This window comes from Rhinichthys klamathensis, unplaced genomic scaffold (assembly GCF_029890125.1).
Source record: "Rhinichthys klamathensis goyatoka isolate OS25496 unplaced genomic scaffold, OSU_Roscu_1.1 h1tg000309l_1, whole genome shotgun sequence".
Classification (NCBI taxonomy): Eukaryota; Metazoa; Chordata; class Actinopteri; order Cypriniformes; family Leuciscidae; genus Rhinichthys; species Rhinichthys klamathensis.
The window spans coordinates 39,397-62,161 of record NW_026606827.1 but is presented as its reverse complement, the minus strand read 5'-3'; the positions used below and the strand labels follow the sequence as shown (position 1 = coordinate 62,161).

General features: G+C 48.0%; 1 protein-coding gene across 1 annotated transcript in view; it reads left to right on the top strand.

Moving 5' to 3' along the window:
- The window catches only part of tsnare1 (T-SNARE Domain Containing 1), a 273,037-nt gene extending 255,389 nt beyond the window's left edge, over positions 1–17,648 (top strand). The window contains exon 11 of the mRNA XM_056270897.1: positions 17,630–17,648. The gene's annotated coding sequence lies outside the window, so the exon portion shown is untranslated. The remainder of the gene's footprint in view (positions 1–17,629) is intronic.
- Positions 17,649–22,765: the final 5,117 nt, after the last annotated feature.

Sequence of the window (22,765 nt, the reverse complement as noted above, 5' to 3'; positions counted from 1 at the left end):
GAGAATAGTTTCTGGAAAGGGAGAGAGACGTGGGACTGAAGGTTTGCTGCAGTATTTTAAATACAATTCACATTAGAGATTATAACAGAGTCTTTGGCTACGTTCACAACACAGTCCAAATCTGATCCTTCACATGCGACACAGACATCAACAGTATATATAATGGACCCCTGGTGAAGGACCCTTCCTGGAATATATAAGCAGCTTGTTTTTTATGTTAAAAGGTGCATTTACAATGTGAAAAATAAAGATATTATAAATGCAAATTAAATATTATATGTAAAATATGTACTTTCTGTTAATTTGACACTGTAGTCACCTTTATTTACATCTTTAGGGCCTGCTCACATATCGCGTCCTTTGCGTTCGGGAAAGTTCGTTATTTCAAATGTAGGCGCGTGGTATGTGCGCTCATAATGGAAGCGACACGGTCGAGGTGCGACGCACTCGTTTTTTCCAAGCGCGTCCGCGCCGCATCGAGATAAAAACATCTCAACTTTTCAGAATGCCGCAAGCGCACCGTAGGTCACGTGACAAGAACCAACCGGAGCGCAACCGCCCTAGCGCTTTGGAAAAAGGAGAACGTGGCGCGCCTAGCGTTTTCTACGCGTTTTTAGGCGCTATATGTGAATGGCGCCTTATACCGATTGTTTCAAAGCAACTTCACAGTGATAAACAGGAAAATGACAGAATCAATGATGCAAACTTTATTAAATATGAGACAAATTCAAATTCAGCTTTAAAAAGTCAATAACTGAAGTTCACTATGAAACAGGTTCAATTCAGCTATAAGCAGCTCCTCTACAATGTCGTTATTCAGCTTGAGTCAGTTCAATGTATATTCAATTCAGTTCTATATAACAAATTTGATTCGGCTACAAAGCAGCTGAAACATGAATGCTCTGTTTTTACTTTTACTTTTTGGTTCTGTCCTGTTCACCTGTGTGCCATGTCAGTTGACCCAGTTTTCCAAATCTGTGTTTGTTTAATTCATTACACCTGTCGTCCAATTAATTAGCTTATTAGTTCCTTCATTTGTTCTAGTATTTATACTCCGTGTGTTATTGCAGTCCTTGTCCTGTCTTGTCAATGTTGAGCTAAGTATTTTTGAGTTAAAGACTGTTTCCTGGATGATTCCTGCCATGCGCCTTGTTCAGAACAACTACCAGTTCCCTTTCGTCCTGGGAACTCCGACTTGTCGTCGGGGAGTTCCCTGACGAATTGGGATCACGCTAGGGAGCCTATTGCCTTCGAAAGAATTAAAAACGAGCCAATGGAATTGGCATGCAAGATTTGCATTCCGCGACCCGCCTACCAGCGCGGGTATAAAAGGCGGAAGTAAACATTGCTTGCGCAATGCTTTTTTCTTCGGAGCCTCTCAGTTGTATACTGCTGTTCCTTACCTTTGGAGAGAGAGACGAGCTGAGTGGAAGAAGATTCTCTGGTGGCTGCTGGTGTGACGGCGCTTGTGTGATCGACGCGACTGAGTGCAGCATGAGGGCTTGCAGTTTTTCCCAGAGGTGTCTGCCGCGCTGATCCCTCGGTGCTTCGGCGCTTCAGAGTGCTTCTTCTTCTCTTTTCTTTTCTTTTTTTTTCTTTCCAATAAAACTAAAAGAGCTTCACGGTGTGTTCGCGTCCTTTTCAGGATGTCGTCTCACCCATGCGTTTCTGGATGCGGTCGACTTCTCCCTCAGGCTGATGGCCACAAACACTGCCTCACGTGTCTGGGCTTAGCGCATGCTGAGGCAGCGTTGGTGGACGAGTCATGTTCTCATTGTGGGAATATGACTCTGGCGATGCTACGTTCGAGACTGAGAACCCTAAAACACGGGGGAGTCCCTTCAGATAATCCTCGATCTAGCTCGTCTGCCGGTTCAGTTCGGCAGGCAGCTACTTTGGTGATTCCTGTTGGTGAGCGAATGAGGATCACCGTGAGGAACGCTCCGACTGGTGAAAGAGACTGTCGGGCGCCTCACGCCTCTAGTTGCACGTTGCCATTGGCGCTTCCGGTGGAGCGGCTGGAGCCCCCTCGGGCGGTTCCGGTTGTTTCCTTCGGGGCGCCACCTGAGGATCAGATGTCGATCGTGGCATCGGAGGATGAGCGGTCATCTTCTGGTGATGACTCGGCGGGACTGCCCCCTTCGGGTGTGGTGGTTCAGGCTGAGCCGGATCCGGAAATGGCCTCTATGCTCGAACGGGCGGCCGCGAATGTCAGGCTCGCGTGGAACCCTCCACCGGGTCCCGAACATTCGCGGTTGGATGATTGGTGTCTTGGAGCGGGCCGTGTTGTTGCCCCACGACCCACTCCGGTCCCTTTCTTCCCGGAAGTGCATGAGGAGTTGAGGAAGTCTTGGTTGGCGCCTCTGGCGTACAGGCGGAGACAACCTCGCTCCTCCTTCCTTACCACCTTGGACAGCGGGGCGGCGCACGAGTAAGAGGGAATCCCCCCAGTGTAGCGGTCTATCGCGATGCAGCTGTGTCCGAAGACAGCTTCCTTGTCCCTTCACTCCCCTCCCGCGCCTGTAGGTTTTCCTCTGGTCTGACCGGGGATGCCTACATGGCGTGTGGAGACGCCGCCTCCGCCCTGCATGCCATGGCGTTGCTCCAAGTCCAACAGGCTAAAGCACTCCATGACTTGCAGCCGGGTGGTCCCGACCCAGCTTTGCTGCAGGAGCTGCGTGCGGCGACGGACTTCGCCCTCTGGGCGACGAAAGTCGCCGCACGTTCGCTGGGTCGGGCGATGTCCACTTTGGTGGTCCAGGAGCGCCACCTGTGGCTGACCCTGGCAGATATGAGGGAAGGGGAGAAGAACAAACTTCTCAACTTCCCCGTATCCCAGGGTGGCCTCTTCGGCGACGTGGTGGAGAACTTGGCCCAGGAGTTCTCCGCCGCCCATTAGCAGTCGGAGGCTATACGGCATGTCCTGCATAGGAGGCGGCCTGCTGCGGGTCCCCGATTGCGTCGCTCCGGTCGGCGGCTGGGCCCAGAGGGGCAGAGACCAGCTCACGAGGAGGCAGGGCCTCGTGCCTCGTCTCTTCCCCTCCCCTCGCCATGGGGCAGGCCACAGCAGAAAGCCTACGAGCTCTCTCTGCCGTCTGTCCCACGGTGGAAGCAGGTCTCTGGCGAACTCGCCCAGACCCCGCTTCCAGTGGCTACATTGCCACTGGAGCCGGGTCCCTGCCTTCCACCTTGCTGCCCCTCCGCGGGTACGCCGGTGGTTCGGGTGGGCCTTTTGGGACGGTACCTGGAAGCCTGGCGAGCGCTTCCGGGTCCGTCCCGATGGCTCATCCGCACCATTCAGTTCGGCTATGCAATTCAGTTTGCACGCCGACCTCCCAGGTTCAGGGGCGTCCACTTCACCCGTGTGCGGTCAGTGGATGCCCCTGTCCTGCGTAAAGAGATCGATGTCCTGCTGGCGAAGAATGCGATCGAGCCGGTCCCTCCTGCCGAGAGAAGGTCCGGGTTTTACAGCCCCTACTTCATTGTACCCAAGAAAGGCGGTGGGTTACGGCCAATCCTGGACCTGCGATTTTTGAATCGGGCCCTGCACAAACTCCCATTCAAAATGCTCACGCAGAAGCGCATTTTCGAGTGCATCCGTCCCCAGGATTGGTTTGCAGCGATCGACCTGAAGGACGCGTACTTTCACGTCTCGATTCTTCCTCGTCACAGACCGTTTCTACGGTTTGCTTTCGATGTTCGAGCGTATCAGTACAAGGTCCTACCCTTCGGGCTGGCCCTGTCGCCCAGTCTCTTCACGAAAGTCGCGGAGGCGGCCATTGTTCCCATGAGAGAACAAGGCGTTCGCATTCTCAACTATCTCGACGACTGGCTCATTCTAGCTCACTCGCGGGAGGTGTTGTGCGATCACAGGGACATGGTGCTCCGGCACCTCAGCCGGTTGGGGCTTCAGGTCAACTGGGACAAGAGCAAACTCTGCCCCTTGCAGAGGATCTCTTATCTCGGTATGGAGTTGGACTCGGTCGCCCAGACCGCGCGCCTCACGGAGCAGCGCGTCCAGTCAGTGCTCACCTGCCTCAGGTCTTTTCGAGGCAGGACAGCGGTTCCACTGAAACAATTTCAGAGGCTCCTGGGGCATATGGCACCCGCAGCCGCAGTAACGCCGCTCGACCTGTTACATATGAGACCGCTCCAGCACTGGCTTCACGATCGAGTCCCGAGGTGGGCGTGGCAGAGCGGCACGTTCCGGGTCAAAGTAACCCCGCACTGTCGCCAAACCTTCTCCCCGTGGTCGGATCCTGCGTTTCTATGGGCCGGAGTGCCCCTAATCCAGGTTTCCAGGCATGCTGTGGTTTTCACAAATGCCTCTGCCATGGGGTGGGGGGCCTAGTACAAAGGGCATGCAGTCTCGGGTCTGTGGACGGGGCCCCAGCTGCATTGGCATATCAACTGCCTAGAGTTGCAAGCAGTACGCTTGGCTTTGTGCCGCCTCAAGGGGCTTCTCAAAGACAAGCACGTACTGGTCCGTACGGACAGCACTGCGACCGTTGCGTACATCAACCGACAAGGTGGTCTACGCTCCCGCCGCATGTCGCGACTCGCCTCCCACCTCCTCCTATGGAGTCAGAAGCATCTGAGGTCGCTTCGTGCCACTCATGTTTCAGGGGAGCTCAACCGTGTGGCAGACTTTCACGGTTGCCTCCCCTGCCAGGAGAATGGCGAATCCATCCCCAGGCGGTTCAGCTGATCTGGAGTGTTTTCGGAGTCGCACAGGTCGATTGCCTCTCTGGACACGACCCATTGCCAGTGGTTTTACTCCCTGTCCGAGGGGACCCTCGGCACGGACGCCCTGGCTCACAGCTGGCCCCGGGGCCTGCGCAAGTATGCGTTTCCCCCAGTGAGCCTTCTTGCACAAACACTGTGCAAAGTCAGGGAGGACGAGGAGCAGGTCCTGTTAGTGGCGCCGTATTGGCCCACCAGGACTTGGTTCACGGAACTCATGCTCCTCGCGACAGCCCCTCCTTGGCCAATTCCTCTGAGGAAGGACCTCCTTACTCAGAGACGGGCATTCTATGGCACCCGCGTCCAGACCTCTGGAAACTCCATGTCTGGTCCCTGGATGAGACGCTGAGGTTCTAGGTGATCTGCCACAGGCAGTAGTAAACACCATCACTTCTGCTAGAGCCCCCTCTACGAGGCGCCTCTATGCGTTGAAGTGGAACCTATTCGTCGAGTGGTGTTCCTCCCACCAGGAGGACCCCCTAACTTGCCCGATCAGAGTCGTGCTTTCCTTCTTACAGGATGGGTTGGAGCGAAGGCTGTCTCCCTCCACCCTCAAAGTGTATGTTGCCGCAATAGCCGCGCATCATGATGTAGTAAAAGGTAAGTCCGTGGGGAAGCACGACCTGGTCATCAGATTCCTTAAGGGTGCTAGGAGGTTAAATCCATCTCGTGTTTTGCGCTCTGTACCCTCTTGGCACCTAGCTCTGGTACTGAGAGCTCTACAAAGTCCTCGCTTTGAGCGTTTGCTGACAGTGGAGCTTAATATCCTGTCCATTAAGACAGTGCTCCTGTTGGCACTGGCCTCTTTTAAGAGGGTCGGGATCTGCAGGCTTTTTCGGTCGACGAATCGTGCCTAGAGTTCGGGCCGGGCCTTTCTCACGTGATATTGAGACCCCGGCCCGGATATGTGCCCAAGGTTCCTACCACTCCTTTCGTGGATCAGGTAGTGAACCTGCAAGCGCTGCCCCAGGAGGAGGCAGACCCAGCCCTAGCTTTTCTCTGTCCAGTCCGCGCCCTGCGGGTTTACATTGACAGAACGCAAAGCTTCAGGACCTCAGATCAGCTCTTTGTCTGTTACGGAGGCCAGCAGAAGGGGAAGGCCGTCTCCAAGCAGAGGTTAGCTCACTGGTTAGTGAATGCTATCACCCAAGCGTATGAAGCTACGGGTGAGCCTTGTCCTCCCAGGTTGCGTGCTCACTCTACGAGAGGTGTTGCCGCCTCCTGGGCATTGGCTCAAGGCGCCTCGCTGACAGACATTTGTAGAGCTGCGGGCTGGGCGACACCGAAAACGTTCGCTAGGTTCTATAGCCTACGTGTGGAACCTGTTTCCTCCCGAGTACTCGCTACGGCCAGTGGTGCGAGGGAATAGGTTGTGTCGGCTTGCTACGCCACTCCGTGCCTCAGCCGGATACGTGCGTCTTTCGTAGGGCCGGCCCGTGGCATAGGCAGTATAGGCAAATGCTAAGGGCGCCACCACTCAATAGGGGCGCCAAAATGAGTGAACCAGTGAATTATTATTTTTTTTTTAATTTTTTTTACTAATACTATTTTAAAACCATTAATTCAAAATACTACAAAATAAAGCAAAACAACTCCACAAAAACTTAACTAAGTCCCCCGACTCCGGTCCAGCGCATCAATCTTCCCCCGCCCAGCGAGTGCTTGAAGTGCGTCAGAAACAGAGCGCGCGCGATCAGTTTAGGCCTACTGTTGGTAATTTGTTGTGTAGCGTCGCCCCTCGCCGCATCCAATGTAGACAGCATTGCTTTCGTTTGAGGGCGCTTAACAAACTCAAGCACTAGAAATGGGCCTGGCAGCTCGCGCCAGGTCTAGACATGGTGAAAGTTACCTCATTGTGACGGATGGCCGAATTTTCATGACACATTTAAATTAGCATTATAGCCTGCGATAGATACAGTGCCAAAGAGAAGAGGCTACAAGGGGATAAAGACAGAGGTAAAGTGATGTAATGAATGAACAGTTCATCTAATTGCATAGTAGTAAGATACTATAATTTAATGGCAGTTATTTTTACCTTATAACTTTATGCTAACAGTAGTTCTGAGTTCTTCAGAGCCCCCAGACAATGCGATTTGTAACAATCATGTCAGTGTTTTTTAGACGCATTTACTATCACTTTTATTAATTAATGTTTTACTAACAAGTTGTGCAGTTTTGAGGTGAATATGTGGCATTTTTTAAAATTTATTTGCCAAAATTATTAACGATATTTATAGGCTACAGGTTTATTATGTTTTAAGTAAAATTCACATTAAAGAAGACATTTTGCAGTTTCATTCATGTTGAAAACATGAACTGTGCCATAATTTAGTGGAAGATTGCTGCCATCAACTCCCAAACAAACACTTTTGGTAGTGCTCAATGAATAGTTTGTGCATGAATGACATTTGGACGATGACATCACTGTTTTATCCAGAGCAAGCTATATATAACTTAGATAAATTACTATTTTTTTACAACAAAATAAACCATCACTGAACATACTTAAGCTTGATTATGACAATATTTTCTTCTAGATCTGCTGTACAGGAGAAGCAAACTTTGTTGCATTATTTTCCTGTTATCACTGTAAAGCTGCCTTGAAATAATCTGTATTGTAGGCTAAAAAGCGCTATATAAAAATAAAGGGGACTTGACTTGAATGCTAGCTGTAATGCTCTTGCTATATATATATATGACTAAATAATCACCAACACAATGATGGGGTGAAATGGGCTGTAATGCATGGGGCACCAGGTAAAATCTTGCCTAGGGCAGCAAATTGGTCAGGGCCGGCCCTGGTCTTTCGCTCCGTTGGCGCCCTACGTTGGTTAGCCTCATGAGTTCCTCCATCACCCCTCCGGTGCCAGGCGTGGCGGACCGCCGGCGCCAGGTCTACTACCTCTAAGGGAGTTGTTGTGTAGACTGGGTGTTATGTCCAGTGGTCTCTTCGGTGACCCATTATGCCACGTGCAGTCCAGCCGTGTCTTCCCCTTGACAGACTCGTTCTGTCGTCCCTGTTGAGTACGCCTCCCCTTGCAGGGGACTACCTCAGGGACTGTCATATGTTCACTATCCCCCTGGGCTAGTACATATGTGTATTCCAGGCCTTCTTCAGGTACCTGGCTTCCGCAGCGTTCCCTTCCCCTTTTCTTACGGGTTGGGCACGCTTTTCCAGTGTTATCCAATGTCCACTGTGTGGGTCTTGCGGAACAGCAGTGTGACTCCCTAGCTAGCTCCCGCAATTTGTGAAACTGCTTTTGGGTAGCTTAGCTGGGCGCTGGAAGGGGCCAGCACCATGGCGTTTTGTTAGAGATCCCAATTCGTCAGGGAACTCCCCGACGACACGTCGGAGTTCCCAGGACGAAAGGGAACGTCTCGGTTACGTATGTAACCCTCGTTCCCTGAGTACAGGGAACGGAGACGTGACGTCCCCTCGCCATGTTGTTGTATCTTCGCGGAGGTCTGAACACTGTTCGGCTCCTCAGCGAAAAGCATTGCGCAATGTTTACTTCCGCCTTTTATACCCGCGCTGGTAGGCAGGTCGCGGAATGCAAATCTTGCATGCCAATTCCATTGGCTCGTTTTTAATTCTCTCGAAGGCAATAGGCTCCCTAGCGTGATCCCAATTCGTCAGGGAACTCCTCGACGACACGTCTCCGTTCCCTGTACTCAGGGAACGAGGGTTACATACGTAACCGAGACGTTTGTTCTCATATAGTGTCAGTGCAGTCAGATCAATAATATTACTAAATATTAAATTTGTTTTAAACTCCAACTATGCAAGCCAAAGGTGACAGTTGTAAGAAGCCCAAAACCCACCAGATGACAGTAATGGAGAGAAAAAAAGCTTGGGAGCATCAACTGAGCCGCAATGGCCTCTTCAAAGGGAGGCGCCCCGGCCATTGAGATAAGACCCGTTCATCCACTTCTTCACCAGCTGCTTTGGGACTGACCACTCCAGGCCCATATCGGCCACAGCCTCGGAAAAAGGATATTCATGAGTTCCTCGTCCAGAGAAGTTGGAGTGGTTCTCATCTCTTCCATCTGGGCCTCCGACCAGGACTCGGGTCAGAGGCGCAGGTAGACTTCTTCGTAGCCAAAAGAGACCAGGTCCAACGTTTCAGAAGAAGGGCGAAGGCTGTCCTCATAGGAGACCTGGAGGGCAATGAGAAAGTGGGCGCTGGGCCGGTGTTAATTCATCAGCAGAGCATCGTGAGGGAGCTGTTTGCAGCCTCTCCACTCGCGGCTCGATGGTGGAAAGAAGGGGAGGTGTGGTAGCCGGAGGGGTAGCGCGAATAATCTTGATAGGCAGGACCTCGCCGGAGTGGCAATCCGATCCTCCTAGTGCCGCTTCGGCGTGGGCACTGCCCAAGCACAACACGCAGTCGTCATGCGAGTCCGGGAGCTCTTATGGGCCCGCTGCACATGTGGCATCCTCAAAGTGACATCCTCGTTGGTTCGCTGAATCTTAGGATTGGATCACGTCTGCTCTTTTTGCACAGGTCTACAGCAAAACAGGCTCCAATGTGAAATGAAGGAGAAAGATTCTGAGATAATCTACCTATATAACACCGTGTTAGCGCTTGAGCGACATTGGCTATAGCAAGTGCAATAGCGTGATTCAATCAGGTTTCAGCAATTTTGGAGAAAGAAGTTTCCCCAGTAGAGTAAGCTATTACACAATGCCTCGGTCCCTCCTTTCAGGGAACCATGTTGAGAAATCCGCGATGATTTGTGTATTTATATATATATTTTTTTTAATTGCATTCAGCAAATGCAAAGGGATACGTCATGGTGGCATTAGGTGAAAATGGAAGATTTGGTGAACCACCAGGTTGAAACATGACGGTAGATCTGCCGTTTAGTCAGTGGTGGACAACTGGCTTAAGCGTGATGATCCTGCTTGTTAAAGACTGCATTGCAATCCTATAGCTGGTCCTGGCATGACACATTCAACATAGTGATCTGTTGAGGACTTGTCTAGTTGTTGAGGTCTTCACTGAAGATCTGTGCAGAGGGCTTGTCTTGTCTAGTCTAATATAATAATAATGATTGTAAAAAGGAAACGCAAAGATGTCAAATTATTATTTTATTTTTCCCATGTTAAATTAATTCAATTTATATGCTTATTTATTGTTGTTGCTGTTGTTGTTTTATACAATTTCATACTATTTTCTCTGATCTTTACTTGGATGACAAAAGTGACATTTTCACTTCCGATTTGGGCTGAGCTGAGTTTTTGCAATGTCAGGTCAAATTTAATCAGATTTTTATTTATTTGTCATAATCGCACACTAATCAACATGCAATTTGAAGACAGCCTGCCCTATTTTACTAAAATTGCTTCCATCCATTTGTTTGTTTACTTCCGATGAACATGCCAGGGTAATGTATTTTACACATTTGATTAATTAAGAAGGGAAATTTGTAAAATAAAAAGGATTTGGACAGAAAATACTAAAATTAGGCATTAGGTAGTAAATGTAGCCAATGTTGCCATAAAACAGAACTATACGCTTTTTAAACTGACAATCTCCCTGAAGCAACCTAGGGTTAAGTGCTTTTTTCAAGGGCAATATGACAATCCCACATAGCTTGCTTCTTGTGGAGAACTTTCTGGTTACCAGCTCTAACCACTAAACGTACTCGGTTACTAACGTAACCTCGGTTTTCTCTAGAGAGGGAACGAGTACTGCGTAATAGCTTACGCTAGGGGAAAAACTCTTTTCCGCGAGATATTGAAGCCAAAAATTATCCTTAATTTTTTATTAATGTAAAACGCTTTGCAGCAGCAAGCAGACATAGGCGAAACAGCTCGCGCGCCTATTGGTTGCTCTGCAGCAAATGCAGCAGCCTATCGAGAGAGACTCTGCGTGACGTAATGACCAATGGGGGCAATTCGCGCCCATATCGTCACGTCCCGCCAGAAGGGGCGTGGTCTCACCCTATAAATATGCTCGTTAGGCTGATACAAGCTGGTTTTGTTCACTGAAGCGAACCAGAGCGTATTCCAAGCACGGCAAGATACGCAGTACTCGTTCCCTCTCTAGAGAGAACCGAGGTTACGTTAGTAACCGAGTACGTTCTCTTACGAGAGTATCTTTCGTACTGCGTAATAGCTTACGCTAGGGGAACACAATGCAACACGCCGTGCGTACAGGGATCCAACACCAAAGTCCCGGGGGCCGAAGCCCAGGGCTCATGTAGTGCATAATCACCATAAACTCACATAGAGTGGAGGAAGAGAGGCTGGAAGCGTCATTCCCTATAAAAAAGCACCCAGCGGGGCTATTATATGACAATAAAACGCGCAGCCAGGGTGAAAGCTTTCAGCCTGATCTGGGTGGCCATACGTGTGTCAACACTCATGGGGCTGCAGTAAACTCAGCATCTGGGCCGCACAGCGGGGCAGATAGCACTGAATTTTAGACCGCCAAAAGCTTAGCTTGTAAGGCGGGTACCTCCAGGTTATAGTATTTTATAAATGTAGACGGCGAGGCCCAGCCCGCGGCCGTACAGATATCTTGCAGGGAAACCCCGCTCGACCATGCCCACGAAGAGGCCACGCCTCTCGTGGAGTGCGCCCTGACACCCAAGGGGCACTGTAGGCCCTTCGCAGAGTAAGCGAGCGCAATGGCATCCACTATCCATCTGGATAGGCTCTGTTTTGAGGCGGCGAGTCCCTTGGAACGCCCGCCAAAGAAAACAAAAAGCTGCTCCGTCTGTCTGAAAACAGACGAGCGTGACACATAAGCTCTCAATGCCCTGACGGGGCAAAGGAGACTCGCATCCTCCTCCTCACTGAGAACCGGAAGGGCGGACAGGGAAATTACCTGGGCCCTGAACGGTGTATTGAGGGATTTCGGGACATACCCGTGCTTTGGTTTGAGAATGACCTTCGAGTCATTAGGCCCAAACTCCATACATGACGCGCTTACTGAAAGCGCCTGTAAGTCCCCTATGCGCTTCACTGAAGCGAGAGCCATGAGAAACACTGTTTTGAACGACAGGTGTTTCATGTCCACCAGCTGGATTGGCTCGAACGGGGCGCCTTTCATGGCCTCCAGGACCGTGGAAAGGTCCCACGTCGGGACTGAAGGGGGCCTGGGAGGGTTCAGCCTCCGAGCTCCCCTAAGAAAACGCACGACTAAGTCGTTTTTCCCCAGCGACTGGCCAGACACCGGTTTTGCAAACGTTGCTATGGCCGCCACATATACTTTGAGCGTGGATGGGGTCCTGCCCTTATCCAGTAGCTCTTGAAGGAAGGAAAGCACTTCCGAAACCCCGCATTCCACAGGTGAAAAGCTCTGGGCTTGACACCATGCAGAGAAAACAGACCATTTCGAGGAGTAGAGCCGCCTGGTAGACGGAGCTCTAGCCTGCGCGATCGTGTTTAACACTCCTTCTGGGAGGCTAGCGTGTACCCGTTGATGGCCCATGCGTGCAGGGACCACAACTCCGGGCGAGGGTGCCAAATCGAGCCCTCCGCCTGAGAGAGGAGGTCTCTCCTCAATGGTACAGGCCATGGGGCAGTGCTGGTCAGCTGCATCAGGGCAGGGAACCACGTCTGGTTTGTCCAGAGCGGAGCTACGAGCAGCACTGGGCATCCGTTCTCCCTGATTCGTTCCAACACCTGAGGCAGGAGCGAGACAGGAGGAAAAGCATATAGGGGGCAGCGGGGCCAAACATGAGCCAGCGCGTCCTTGCTTTTCGAGAAAAACTCCGGGCAATGAGCGTTTTCGTGGGACGCGAATAGGTCCACCTGTGCTCTGCCGAACGTTTTCCACAGCAGCTGGACCGTCTGCGGGTGCAGCGACCATTCCCCTGCTGGAACATTGTTCCTGGACAGTCTGTCTGGTCCCACATTTAGGTGACCAGGCACGTGCGCTGCTCTCAGTGAGAGCAGGTTGTGCTGAGCCCAGACCAGGAGGCGTTCCGTCAGCCTGTGAAGGTTTCGTGACCTGACGCCGCCCTGGCGATTTATGTATGCCACCACTGACATGTTGTCCGACCGGACCAAGACGTGGTGGCCTGTTACCTAGGGACAAAAATGCCGTAGCGCTTTGTCGACTGCTATCATCTCCAAGCAGTTTATGTGAAGGAGCTTTTCCCGTTCTGACCACAGGCCAGCTAGCGGTCTGCCCTCGAGCAGCGCTCCCCAGCCCAAGGTGGAGGCGTCCGTAGACACCACCTTCACACTCGAAGCGGTCCCCAGACTCACACCTGACTGATACCAGTCGGTTATTTTCCAAGGTTCCAGAGCTGAAACACACTGAAGGTCGACCCTGAGGCGAAACAGACCCGCTGTCCATGCCCTGGGTGGAACCCGCCCTTTCAGCCACATCTGCAGTGGGCGCATGCGCAGCAAGCCCAACTGGAGTACAGAGGCTGCTGAGGCCATCAGCCCCAGCATTTTCTGAAACCTTTTGAGCGGAACTATCGCGCGCTGAATATTTAGCCCGCGCTCTGGTGACAGGCGTGCTGTCATGGACAGCGAGTCCAACACGGTTCCCAGAAAGGAAATTTTCTGACTGGGAGACAGTGAGCTCTTCGCCCAATTGACTGTGAGGCCCAGCTCCTCGAGGTGCTCGAGTAATGCGGCCCTGTGTTCTATGAGCTCCGATCGTGATCGAGCTAGAATCAGCCAATCGTCCAAGTAGTTCAGGACTCGCATGCCCTGAAGTCTCAGGGGTGCGAGCGCCGCGTCCATGCACTTCGTAAATGTACGAGGTGCTAGGGACAGGCCGAACGGCAGGACTGTGTATTGATATGCCTGGCCCTCGAAAGCGAATCTCAAGAATCGCCTGTGATGGGACGCCATTTGTATTTGGAAATAGGCGTCTTTCAGATCTATTGACATAAACCAGTCCCCGTGGCGCACTTGCGCGAGGATTTTCCTGGTCATAAGCATTCTGAACTGGCGCTTCACAAGCGCTCTGTTCAGCTGTCGCAGATGTAAAATGGGTCTGAGACCTCCATCTTTTTTCGGTACCAGAAAATATCTGCTGTGTAGGCCCCCTTTGCTCTGAGCTTGAGATAAAGGTTCTATAGCACCTTTGCTCAGTAGTTTCGCTATCTCGGCTCGAAGTAGATGAGATACTTCGTTTTCCACCGTCGTCTCGACGCGCGCCGTATAACGGCGGGGACGTCGAGCGAACTGTAGCGAATAGCCTCTATTTATAGTGTTCAGCACCCATTCTGATACCCCAGGAAGCTGTGCCCACACTTTCGCGTGAATAGCTAGGGGTAGAATGAGATCTGGGCTCTGGCCGAGACATAGTGACGGCAAGAGAGCTCCGGCGTGCTGTAACGCAGACACTGTGTTTACAGTGTGTGAGGCGGGGGGCGCGCCGATCGCCTTATAGCAGTTTGCTGAGGGAGAGAGAGCGGGGCGAGCCCCGTGGGGCTTAACATGTCTGTGAGTGAATGTGGGCGCAGGACAGCGGGCACATTTACTGCACTGAAAAACACCGTCGGCCTGAGCTGACTGAATGCGTGTTGGTTTCGTTTTCACAGAACCCGTGGGACATGTGGTGTGTAGTGTTTGTGGGCACTGAGACGCAGGCACATTCACTACATTTAGTGCACAATCGACATGAGGCGATTTTGTTTGTGCGAGCCCTGCATTTTGCGGGCTGTGTTTGTGTGTAGAAATGAGCCCTGGGTTGTAGGCATTTTCAATACACTCATAACACCATCGGCTGTGGCCGGAATACCAGAAAATACACCATTTATGTGATTTATCTGGGTCGCCGTGGGAACAGCATTTGTGTGCAGGCAAGCGGGCATGGTACTGGCTTGCTTACTGCAGTATACACTGGAATAGTCACATTTTCTGGAACTGAACGAGCGAAAATTTCAGTGGAAGTCTGGCCACGGCGAGACTGAAACACCGTCGATTTCCTAGGAGGCTAGGAAGACTTGTGTTGGTTTCGTTTTACAGAAACCGTGGTAGTGTTTGTGGGCACTGGGTTGTGGGCACATTTACTACATTTAATGCACAATTGACATGCGTCGATTTCATTTGTGCGAGCCCTGTACCGTGGCGGGCTGTGTTTGTGTGTAGAAATGAACACTGGGCTGTGAGCATTTTATTACACTTATAACACCATCGGCTGTGGCCGGAAAACCAGAAATACAATGATTACATGATTTTTCTGGGTCGCCGTGGAAACGGCCTTTATGTGCAGGCAAGCGGGCCGTGGTACCAGCTTGTTTACTGCAAAATACACTGGAACAGTCGCATTTTCTGGAACTGAACGAGCGAAAAGTTTTTGGTGGAAGTCTGGCCGCGGCGAGACTAAATTTTTATCTGCTGCGAGAGCCTGGATCGAACACGGGTCTCTCGCGTGAAAGCTTCGGGTTCCGCCACTGGGCCACAGGGAGAACTACACTAGCGCAAGCAGATAAGAGAGCGTCATCACAGTTTTGTGTGTGTCGGCGTTTGTATGCAGGTGTGCGTGTTATACAACAGGCTCATTGCTGCAATAATGACATTTTCAGCCGCTCAAACTAGGAGCCGAGAAATGTTTAAGAAATGGAGATTAGTCCGGCCTCGGCGGGGACTAAAACACACTCTTTTCTCATTTGCCGGTGACGCACGCCCATGGGGGGCGGGGTAGATTTCTTATAACGTAAAGAAAGCTAGCCGCGGTTTTAGGGCTCGCGGTCTTGATGCTGGCCCGTTTCCTTGACGACTCGCGGACAGAAGGCGGAGGTCCACAGAGCTCGCCTGTTGCGCGGGCGCTTCCCAATCGAGGCCGATGCTTTCCACGGCCTGAGAGAGCAGACGCATCAGCTCAGTCTCAATGCCGGCTCTCTTACCAGTGGTCTGGCGGGAAACGCTAGCGGAGGGGAGGTCCACGGAGCTCGCCCAATCCTCGCTATCGGATGCCAGAAGAGAACACGCCTCGGTGGGTTCGTCAAACTCGTGGATGGACGCGGCGGCAGGCGGCGGCCGTTGTCCGTCAGTGAGCGACTCGAGCGAAGCCGGCGAAGCTGGCGGGCGAACCGGCGAGCTTTGGCGGGCTGGAGAAAGCTCGGGAGCGCGCTGGGCGCGGCGCTTCTTGCGGCGCGGCACCACGGCGGGCTGCGGTGAAGGCTCGGAGAATGATGCCAGGCGAGTCCTCAGAGTCACCATGGGCAAAAACTCGCAATGAGGGCATCCGCCGTCAGCGAGCGCGAGAGCCGCGTGATCCTCACCCAGGCAGGAAACACAGATGACGTGCCGGTCTCCATCGCTGAGCGGGGCGCGGCACGAGCCACAGGAAGGCATCTTTAAAAAGACGCAGCTCTTTTGTGAGAGAAGTGTGAGTCGCGTCAAGTAAGCGAGCAAACACTCTCAACAGAGTAAATACACACAGAGTATGAAAGGATATAGAACGCCGGAAAGCGCAGCAGGTACGGCAGTTGAAGGCGGCGAGGCCAGCGACTCCAGAGCTCGTCCCGCTGAAAGGCTTGCTTCGACGGCGCGGCTTCTCACTCCGGATCCAGCGATGCGTGTGCTTCGCTGAAGAGGTAAAAATCAGCTTGTATCAGCCTAACGAGCATATTTATAGGGTGAGACCACGCCCCTTCTGGCGGGACGTGACGATATGGGCGCGAATTGCCCCCATTGGTCATTACGTCACGCAGAGTCTCTCTCGATAGGCTGCTGCATTTGCTGCAGAGCAACCAATAGGCGCGCGAGCTGTTTCGCCTATGTCTGCTTGCTGCTGCAAAGCGTTTTACATTAATTAAAAATTAAGGATAATTTTTGGCTTCAATATCTCGCGGAAAAGAGTTTTTCCCCTAGCGTAAGCTATTACGCAGTACGAGAGATACTCTCGTAAGAGAACCACACCCTATATAGAAATATAGATATAGAAATAAGTTGAAGTTGAAGCACTTAAGTTACTAACTGATGAAAACTAAAACTATGGAGCACCTAAAGGGACATGGTGATATGGTAAATATATGAGATGGAGGGAAAATTATTTGTCAACGCATTTGCGTTCTCTCGCAAATGTTTTGTTTTCCCCCTAGAAACTTTGCGTTCCCTTATAAAAATGTTTGCATTCTGCCGAGAAACTGCAGTCGCTCGCAGAGAGCTCAACTGGTTTTGCGAGTGACCACAACGTTTCTCGGGGAAATGCAACAGTTTCTTGTGGAACACAAAAGCATTGACTTATTATTGTTGCTCCCATCTCATATTTTTTTCTACCACCATGTCCCTTTAGGTTCTGCTTCTGCGTATATAAAACTGAACTGAACTGAAACTAAAAAAAATTAAAAAAATCTTTTTTTAATATTTAAAAAAACATAATAATAACAAAAACATGAACAAAATTATAAAAATTCGACTAAAATTAAAATTAATACTGAAAATATAAAAATAAAAGACTAAAAATATTCTAAATAAAAACTATGATGTTATATAAATAATACTAATATAACACTGGAAAATATAAGCTTGTCTGGTGGTTGAGGATGTATGAATGCTAAACATCTTGGGTCCTATAAATGCCATTTGAGTTTATCCATATGGTTTACAGTGGGACGCGTTCCGTTGAGAATAGAGTTGTCAATCAAACACCCAATCCACTGTCAGATCAGACATGATATTGCGCTGGTGACAGATTGGGAGAAAAGACTACCATACAAATGGCATAAAAGGAAAATTAACTGTGGAAAAGACCATTAAACAACATGGGGCTAAATTAGTAAAACACACTCCACTTCATATGTATTTTCTTTTGTGTTGTGGCATACTGTGGCTCAGAAGAAGGGTTTAAAAGGTCATAAGACTGTCAAATGCTGTGTTTTCAATCAAACACTAAAAAGCAACAGTTGGAACGCAGTTATAGCCAATTTGTGTGTGTGTATTTTTTGAATGTGTGTACAGCGCGGCTGTCTGACAGCATTCCCAGAGAGGCCACATGGGAACCGCTGTCACCTCTAATCTTCAAGACCATACAAACACCCCGCAGTGCACTGAGCAGTGAGAAAGAGAGAGAATATCTTAGAGAATAAGGATCCTGTCATATTCAGAACTACAAAGTGCAGTCCGGATCACTGAATGATCATTTTTGGTAAGAGAAAGATCATTATTTCCATCATTCTTTCATGACGAGGGTATGTTTTGGCTGGCTTCCCTGTTCTCTTTTGAACCAGAATAGCTCATGCTAGAAGTGATTTATAGATATCTGTGTCCGGTTTTCTCTGCAGGATTGTAAAACATTGCCACCTAAGTGCTTTATATAGGGCCCCAGGTATTTATATTGTTAACACGAGTAAGAGTGCACACAGACCATAGGCTTTTCCACATTCTATTTAGGGGGGCCTCAACCCCCTGTCTTTCATACCATCTAAAAATGCCATTAAGCTGTCAGACTCTTAAAAATGTGTGATTTTGGATCTCTCCTCATGTGTGCTGCATAAAAACAGCAGCTGCAGTAAGCAGTCTGAGGCTTTTCCCCCCCAGAATCCTCCCCTTACCAAGCATTTAAAAACTTTGATGTTAGTTTCATTTCATTCCATTATTTTTTGTTTGTTTGTTTTATTTACTGCTTGTAAATGGAAATGAATGAGAAACAGTTCAAGAGCACATTATATGGCTGTGGCTATTATCACCCAATAGAAAATAAACACAAAGTTCTGTCATGAAACTCTAGATGGCGCTGGCTGATAGGTCCTGAACTCAGTCTGCTTGCAATCACGTCATTCTCTATAGGGCACAGCTGATTGGTTCGTGCTGTATCAGTAGCCAATTAACTCGCTGCTCAACCTTCAAATACTTGGTCAGCAATTTCTATGGTAGTGCTGCACGCTAAACCCTCCACCTTCCCCAGCTCCACCTGTTTATTTTGTTTAGCAGCAGTATGTTTTACTTGCTCACAGCTGCCCTACAAAGCAAAAAGGCAGTAACTGCATGTTTGGTCAAAAATGAGTTATTATAATGTTCATGACATTCAAGGCATCCTTTGTTATGTGACAAAACATCTTATCTCAAATGTGTGTTGTTTTGGAGAAAAATGGTAGTCGTTTGTACAGTAACTGCAAAAAGCCCTAGTGAAACAAAGCAAGAGTACAGTAACATCCATTACTGTATTCTTGTTATGTTTTACCTAACAAAAAATAACCGTGTTTCTGCGCAGTGTAGTTACTGTTGCCATGGTGAACACACAGCTGATTGAGTGATTAGCAGCCTCACGGGACGATTTTAACATTTGCGATTTCACCCTTCTAACTTCCCCTAATTGTTCCCCTACCAAACTACCCCCCTCTCCCCTGAAAGAATAAAAAATATTCCAGAAAGAAAAAAAAGGTGCAAAAGCTCCATTTAGTAACTTTAGCGGTTACTATGATTTTCGCGATATAGCAGTTCAGTTGACTTGAAATTAAATCGTGATAGGCTACTGTGTGAATATTAAACCGCAATAATAGTACTATTTAAATACAAATCCTACATGTTCTGTGAATGGTGCAGTCATTTAACACACACACACACACACACACACACACACACACACACGCGGGTGCGCGCGCGCTGAAGCACGTGTGACGCTCGAGCTGTTTTTTGATGACACGATTGCTTACTCTCCAGACTCTAGATCCGCTCTTAAAGTCACTTTGTGAGCATTTAACCGCTACATTTGAGAAAAACTATCGTCATGTCATAAACACAGAAACTCAAATGTCTTCACGGCAACCCGTCAAAATAAAAGTTCGGTTTAAACTGACAGAAATATATTACTGCTGTACAATAGAATTTAGAAACGTCTCAATGTAATAATAATACTAACACTAATACAAATAAATTAAGATTAAAACGTAATTTTTGTTCAATGTTTTAATTTTAACAGTAAAGCTCATTGTGCAGCATGTTGTTTGACCAAAAATGTTTATTTAATTTGAATTTCATATGATTAAAAGAAATGTAATTAATAATATATTCGAATTTTAATATATTTTATTTTTAATATTCATAGAATATTTTTAAAATATTGTATAAGTTTAATAATAGTTTGTAATAAAAGTTTCATGATTTCAATTAATTAGACATGATTTTTGATTACTAAAAATTTACACCACGTATCCATAACACACCCGCTCCGCAACACTAGTTTCGTAACACAAAAATGTTGAAAAAAAAATGTTGTCCAAATGGTTCCAATTATTTCAAAAACAGTGTATCTAACACACCCAGAGCCCAAGTTGTGGCAAAATAGTTTTTGGAGAATCTGTAGTTACTGCCTTTTTCCTTGGTATGGTGCCACGTTTTTGGTAAGTAATACAAAGCAAGAATACAGTAACTGCAAAATAGAATAGATTGATATGTAGGCCTACAAAGAATAAGCTAATATAAAGTAACAAAACAGCCACATGTCCAATAATCTACCTACAACTACTTAGGCTGGATGACAGGATAACTTTAAAGTCATTTTTCTCTGTTCTGCACTCTGCGTAGTTACTGCCTTTTTGCTTTGTAGGACAGAGCAGCGTGTCATGTATGCATTGGCAGCAGCAGCGTAGCTGATCTCTTCCGCCAAAATCAAACATATCAACAGAGAGTTGACACTCCGAGAGTTGTCATGACAGAAATAAAACTAATGGTTAATGCTGCCTCCATGTGCTATCTGAAATTTCCATACTTCCTACTCCTGTAGTCATAATTACTAGTTTGTCACGTTCAAGTGTTTTGTTGTTGGAAAGAATTAGGAATCATGGAAGAGGCCAGGTTCATATTAGTAAATATGCACCACTTTAATGACAAGACAATGTAGCTGTTGTGAAAAAAACAAAAACAAATAAAGAATACCAGTCACAGCAGCAATCGTTCTCCATTTACTTTAGTTACTCTGCTATTTTGATATAGAATCGACTAGTAGAATTTAATTTAAAGGCTTTATACTTGCAGCAGAACTGTGTGTTTCAGCTTTGGTAAATATTTTCATGCATATGCATAATTGACACTGCGAACATGTCCCACTACTTTTTGCCGTGGACGATTTTGTCCTCAACACTTTATGAAGGCCTTTCTTCTTTTGAAAATGAGGAAAAATAACTAGCAGCAGGGATGTATCGAATACAGAGAAGTTGTTGAGCAGGAATTTTCTTAGCATGATTTAATGAGGGTATTTTTTCTTTTTTTTTACTACTGGATATTTTGTGTAAACTGATGTTATCATCAGTGGCGGATCCTGTTGTACAGAAGCAATGTTCTCTCCTGCACAGTTCTACACTCCATATCACATAATAAATAATAAAATGTATACAAATTCAACTCTGGTCCTGATATAAAGTACATCCACTGATATATTTTTTGTTAAATGTAAATATTTAAATCTGAAAAAAAAAAGTTAAAAAAAAATTCTTAAAGGGATACTCCACCAGTTTTTCTTATTAAACTAGGTTATTCCCTTAACTAAGACGAGTTGATACATACCTCTCTCGTCTCAGTGCGTGCACTATATCGCTCTGTATTGCCGCAAAACTATGTTAGCACTTAGCTTAGCCCATGCATTAAATATGGGCCAAGCAGAGAAGCGACCAAACACTTCCACGTTTTCCCTATGTAAACACAGTTACTCGAGTAGTGTAACTTGACCTGGGCTGGTGACACAAAATAAACCGTTGCGCTTTTCTAAGCGTTTAAAATTGATGACTATATTGTATGGCGGAATACCATAACAAGTGCTTTTGAGCACTTCGACTTGGCGCAATAATATCTTCACTCGTGAAAAGTCCTCTTACCGGCTCCCGCTTCCTCTCCCCCTCCCTCTGACATTTCCGTCAATACAACCAACGTGACTTTTACTACCTGTGCTATTAGCAAACTGCAGATCATTTGCAAACTGCAGATCATTTGCAATGGCGGACTTTGTAGATGATTATGACTTCTTTGTAGAAGACCCAGAGCCATATCTGTTTGAACCCGAGTACACGGAGGAGGAATTAGCTCTTATGGACCGTGAGAGGCAAGAAAGATATAATCCAGAACAGACCGGAGCTGGCGAAAGACCACGGGCAAACAGCAATTGGTGGTGCAAGTGTGACTGTTGCGAACAGATGCCGACCGAAATTGAGAGCCTGTGCTGTTTAGAATGCTAACTAGCTTCCAACAACCTGTTACTTCGTCAACTCCGCTCGAACTACTACTACCGGCGCATGTCACGTTGGTTGTATTGACGGAAATGTCAGAGGGAGGGGGAGAGGAAGCGGGAGCCGGTAAGAGGACTTTTCACGAGTGAAGATATTATTGCGCCAAGTCGAAGTGCTCAAAAGCACTTGTTATGGTATTCCGCCATACAATATAGTCATCAATTTTAAACGCTTAGAAAAGCGCAACGGTTTATTTTGTGTCACCAGCCCAGGTCAAGTTACACTACTCGAGTAACTGTGTTTACATAGGGAAAACGTGGAAGTGTTTGGTCGCTTCTCTGCTTGGCCCATATTTAATGCATGGGCTAAGCTAAGTGCTAACATAGTTTTGCGGCAATACAGAGCGATATAGTGCACGCACTGAGACGAGAGAGGTATGTATCAACTCGTCTTAGTTAATGGAATAACATAGTTTAATAAGAAAAACTGGTGGAGTATCCCTTTAAATAAGCTGCAGTCCGTAGCTTTTTTTAGGTTAAAAATTATCCAAAATACATATTTGAGAAAATACATAACCAGCCAGTGTTCAAAATTATCTGCTTGCCTTAGCTCGATTCAAAGCGGTAAGCTTGTAATAATGTTTTTAATTACAGTGGTACTGGTGGATTTCCGCGGGAGATTCGAGCATGTCTTTGCGTCATTACGTCACATCTGTACACATAAAGAAGAGTCTCGGCTAGTAGTCTATATTGCGTGTGAGGATGTTGGAGGTGGAGATTTATAGCCTTTTCTCACAGCACTTGATATAATTAAACTTATCAATTTGATGGCGGATCCAGAAAGGTTCAAACGACAATCACCAGTGACAACTGGAGATTCACCCGCTGTAAAATGCAAAAGACTTCGGACTTCGGAGTGGCTACAGAAAAAAAGAGAC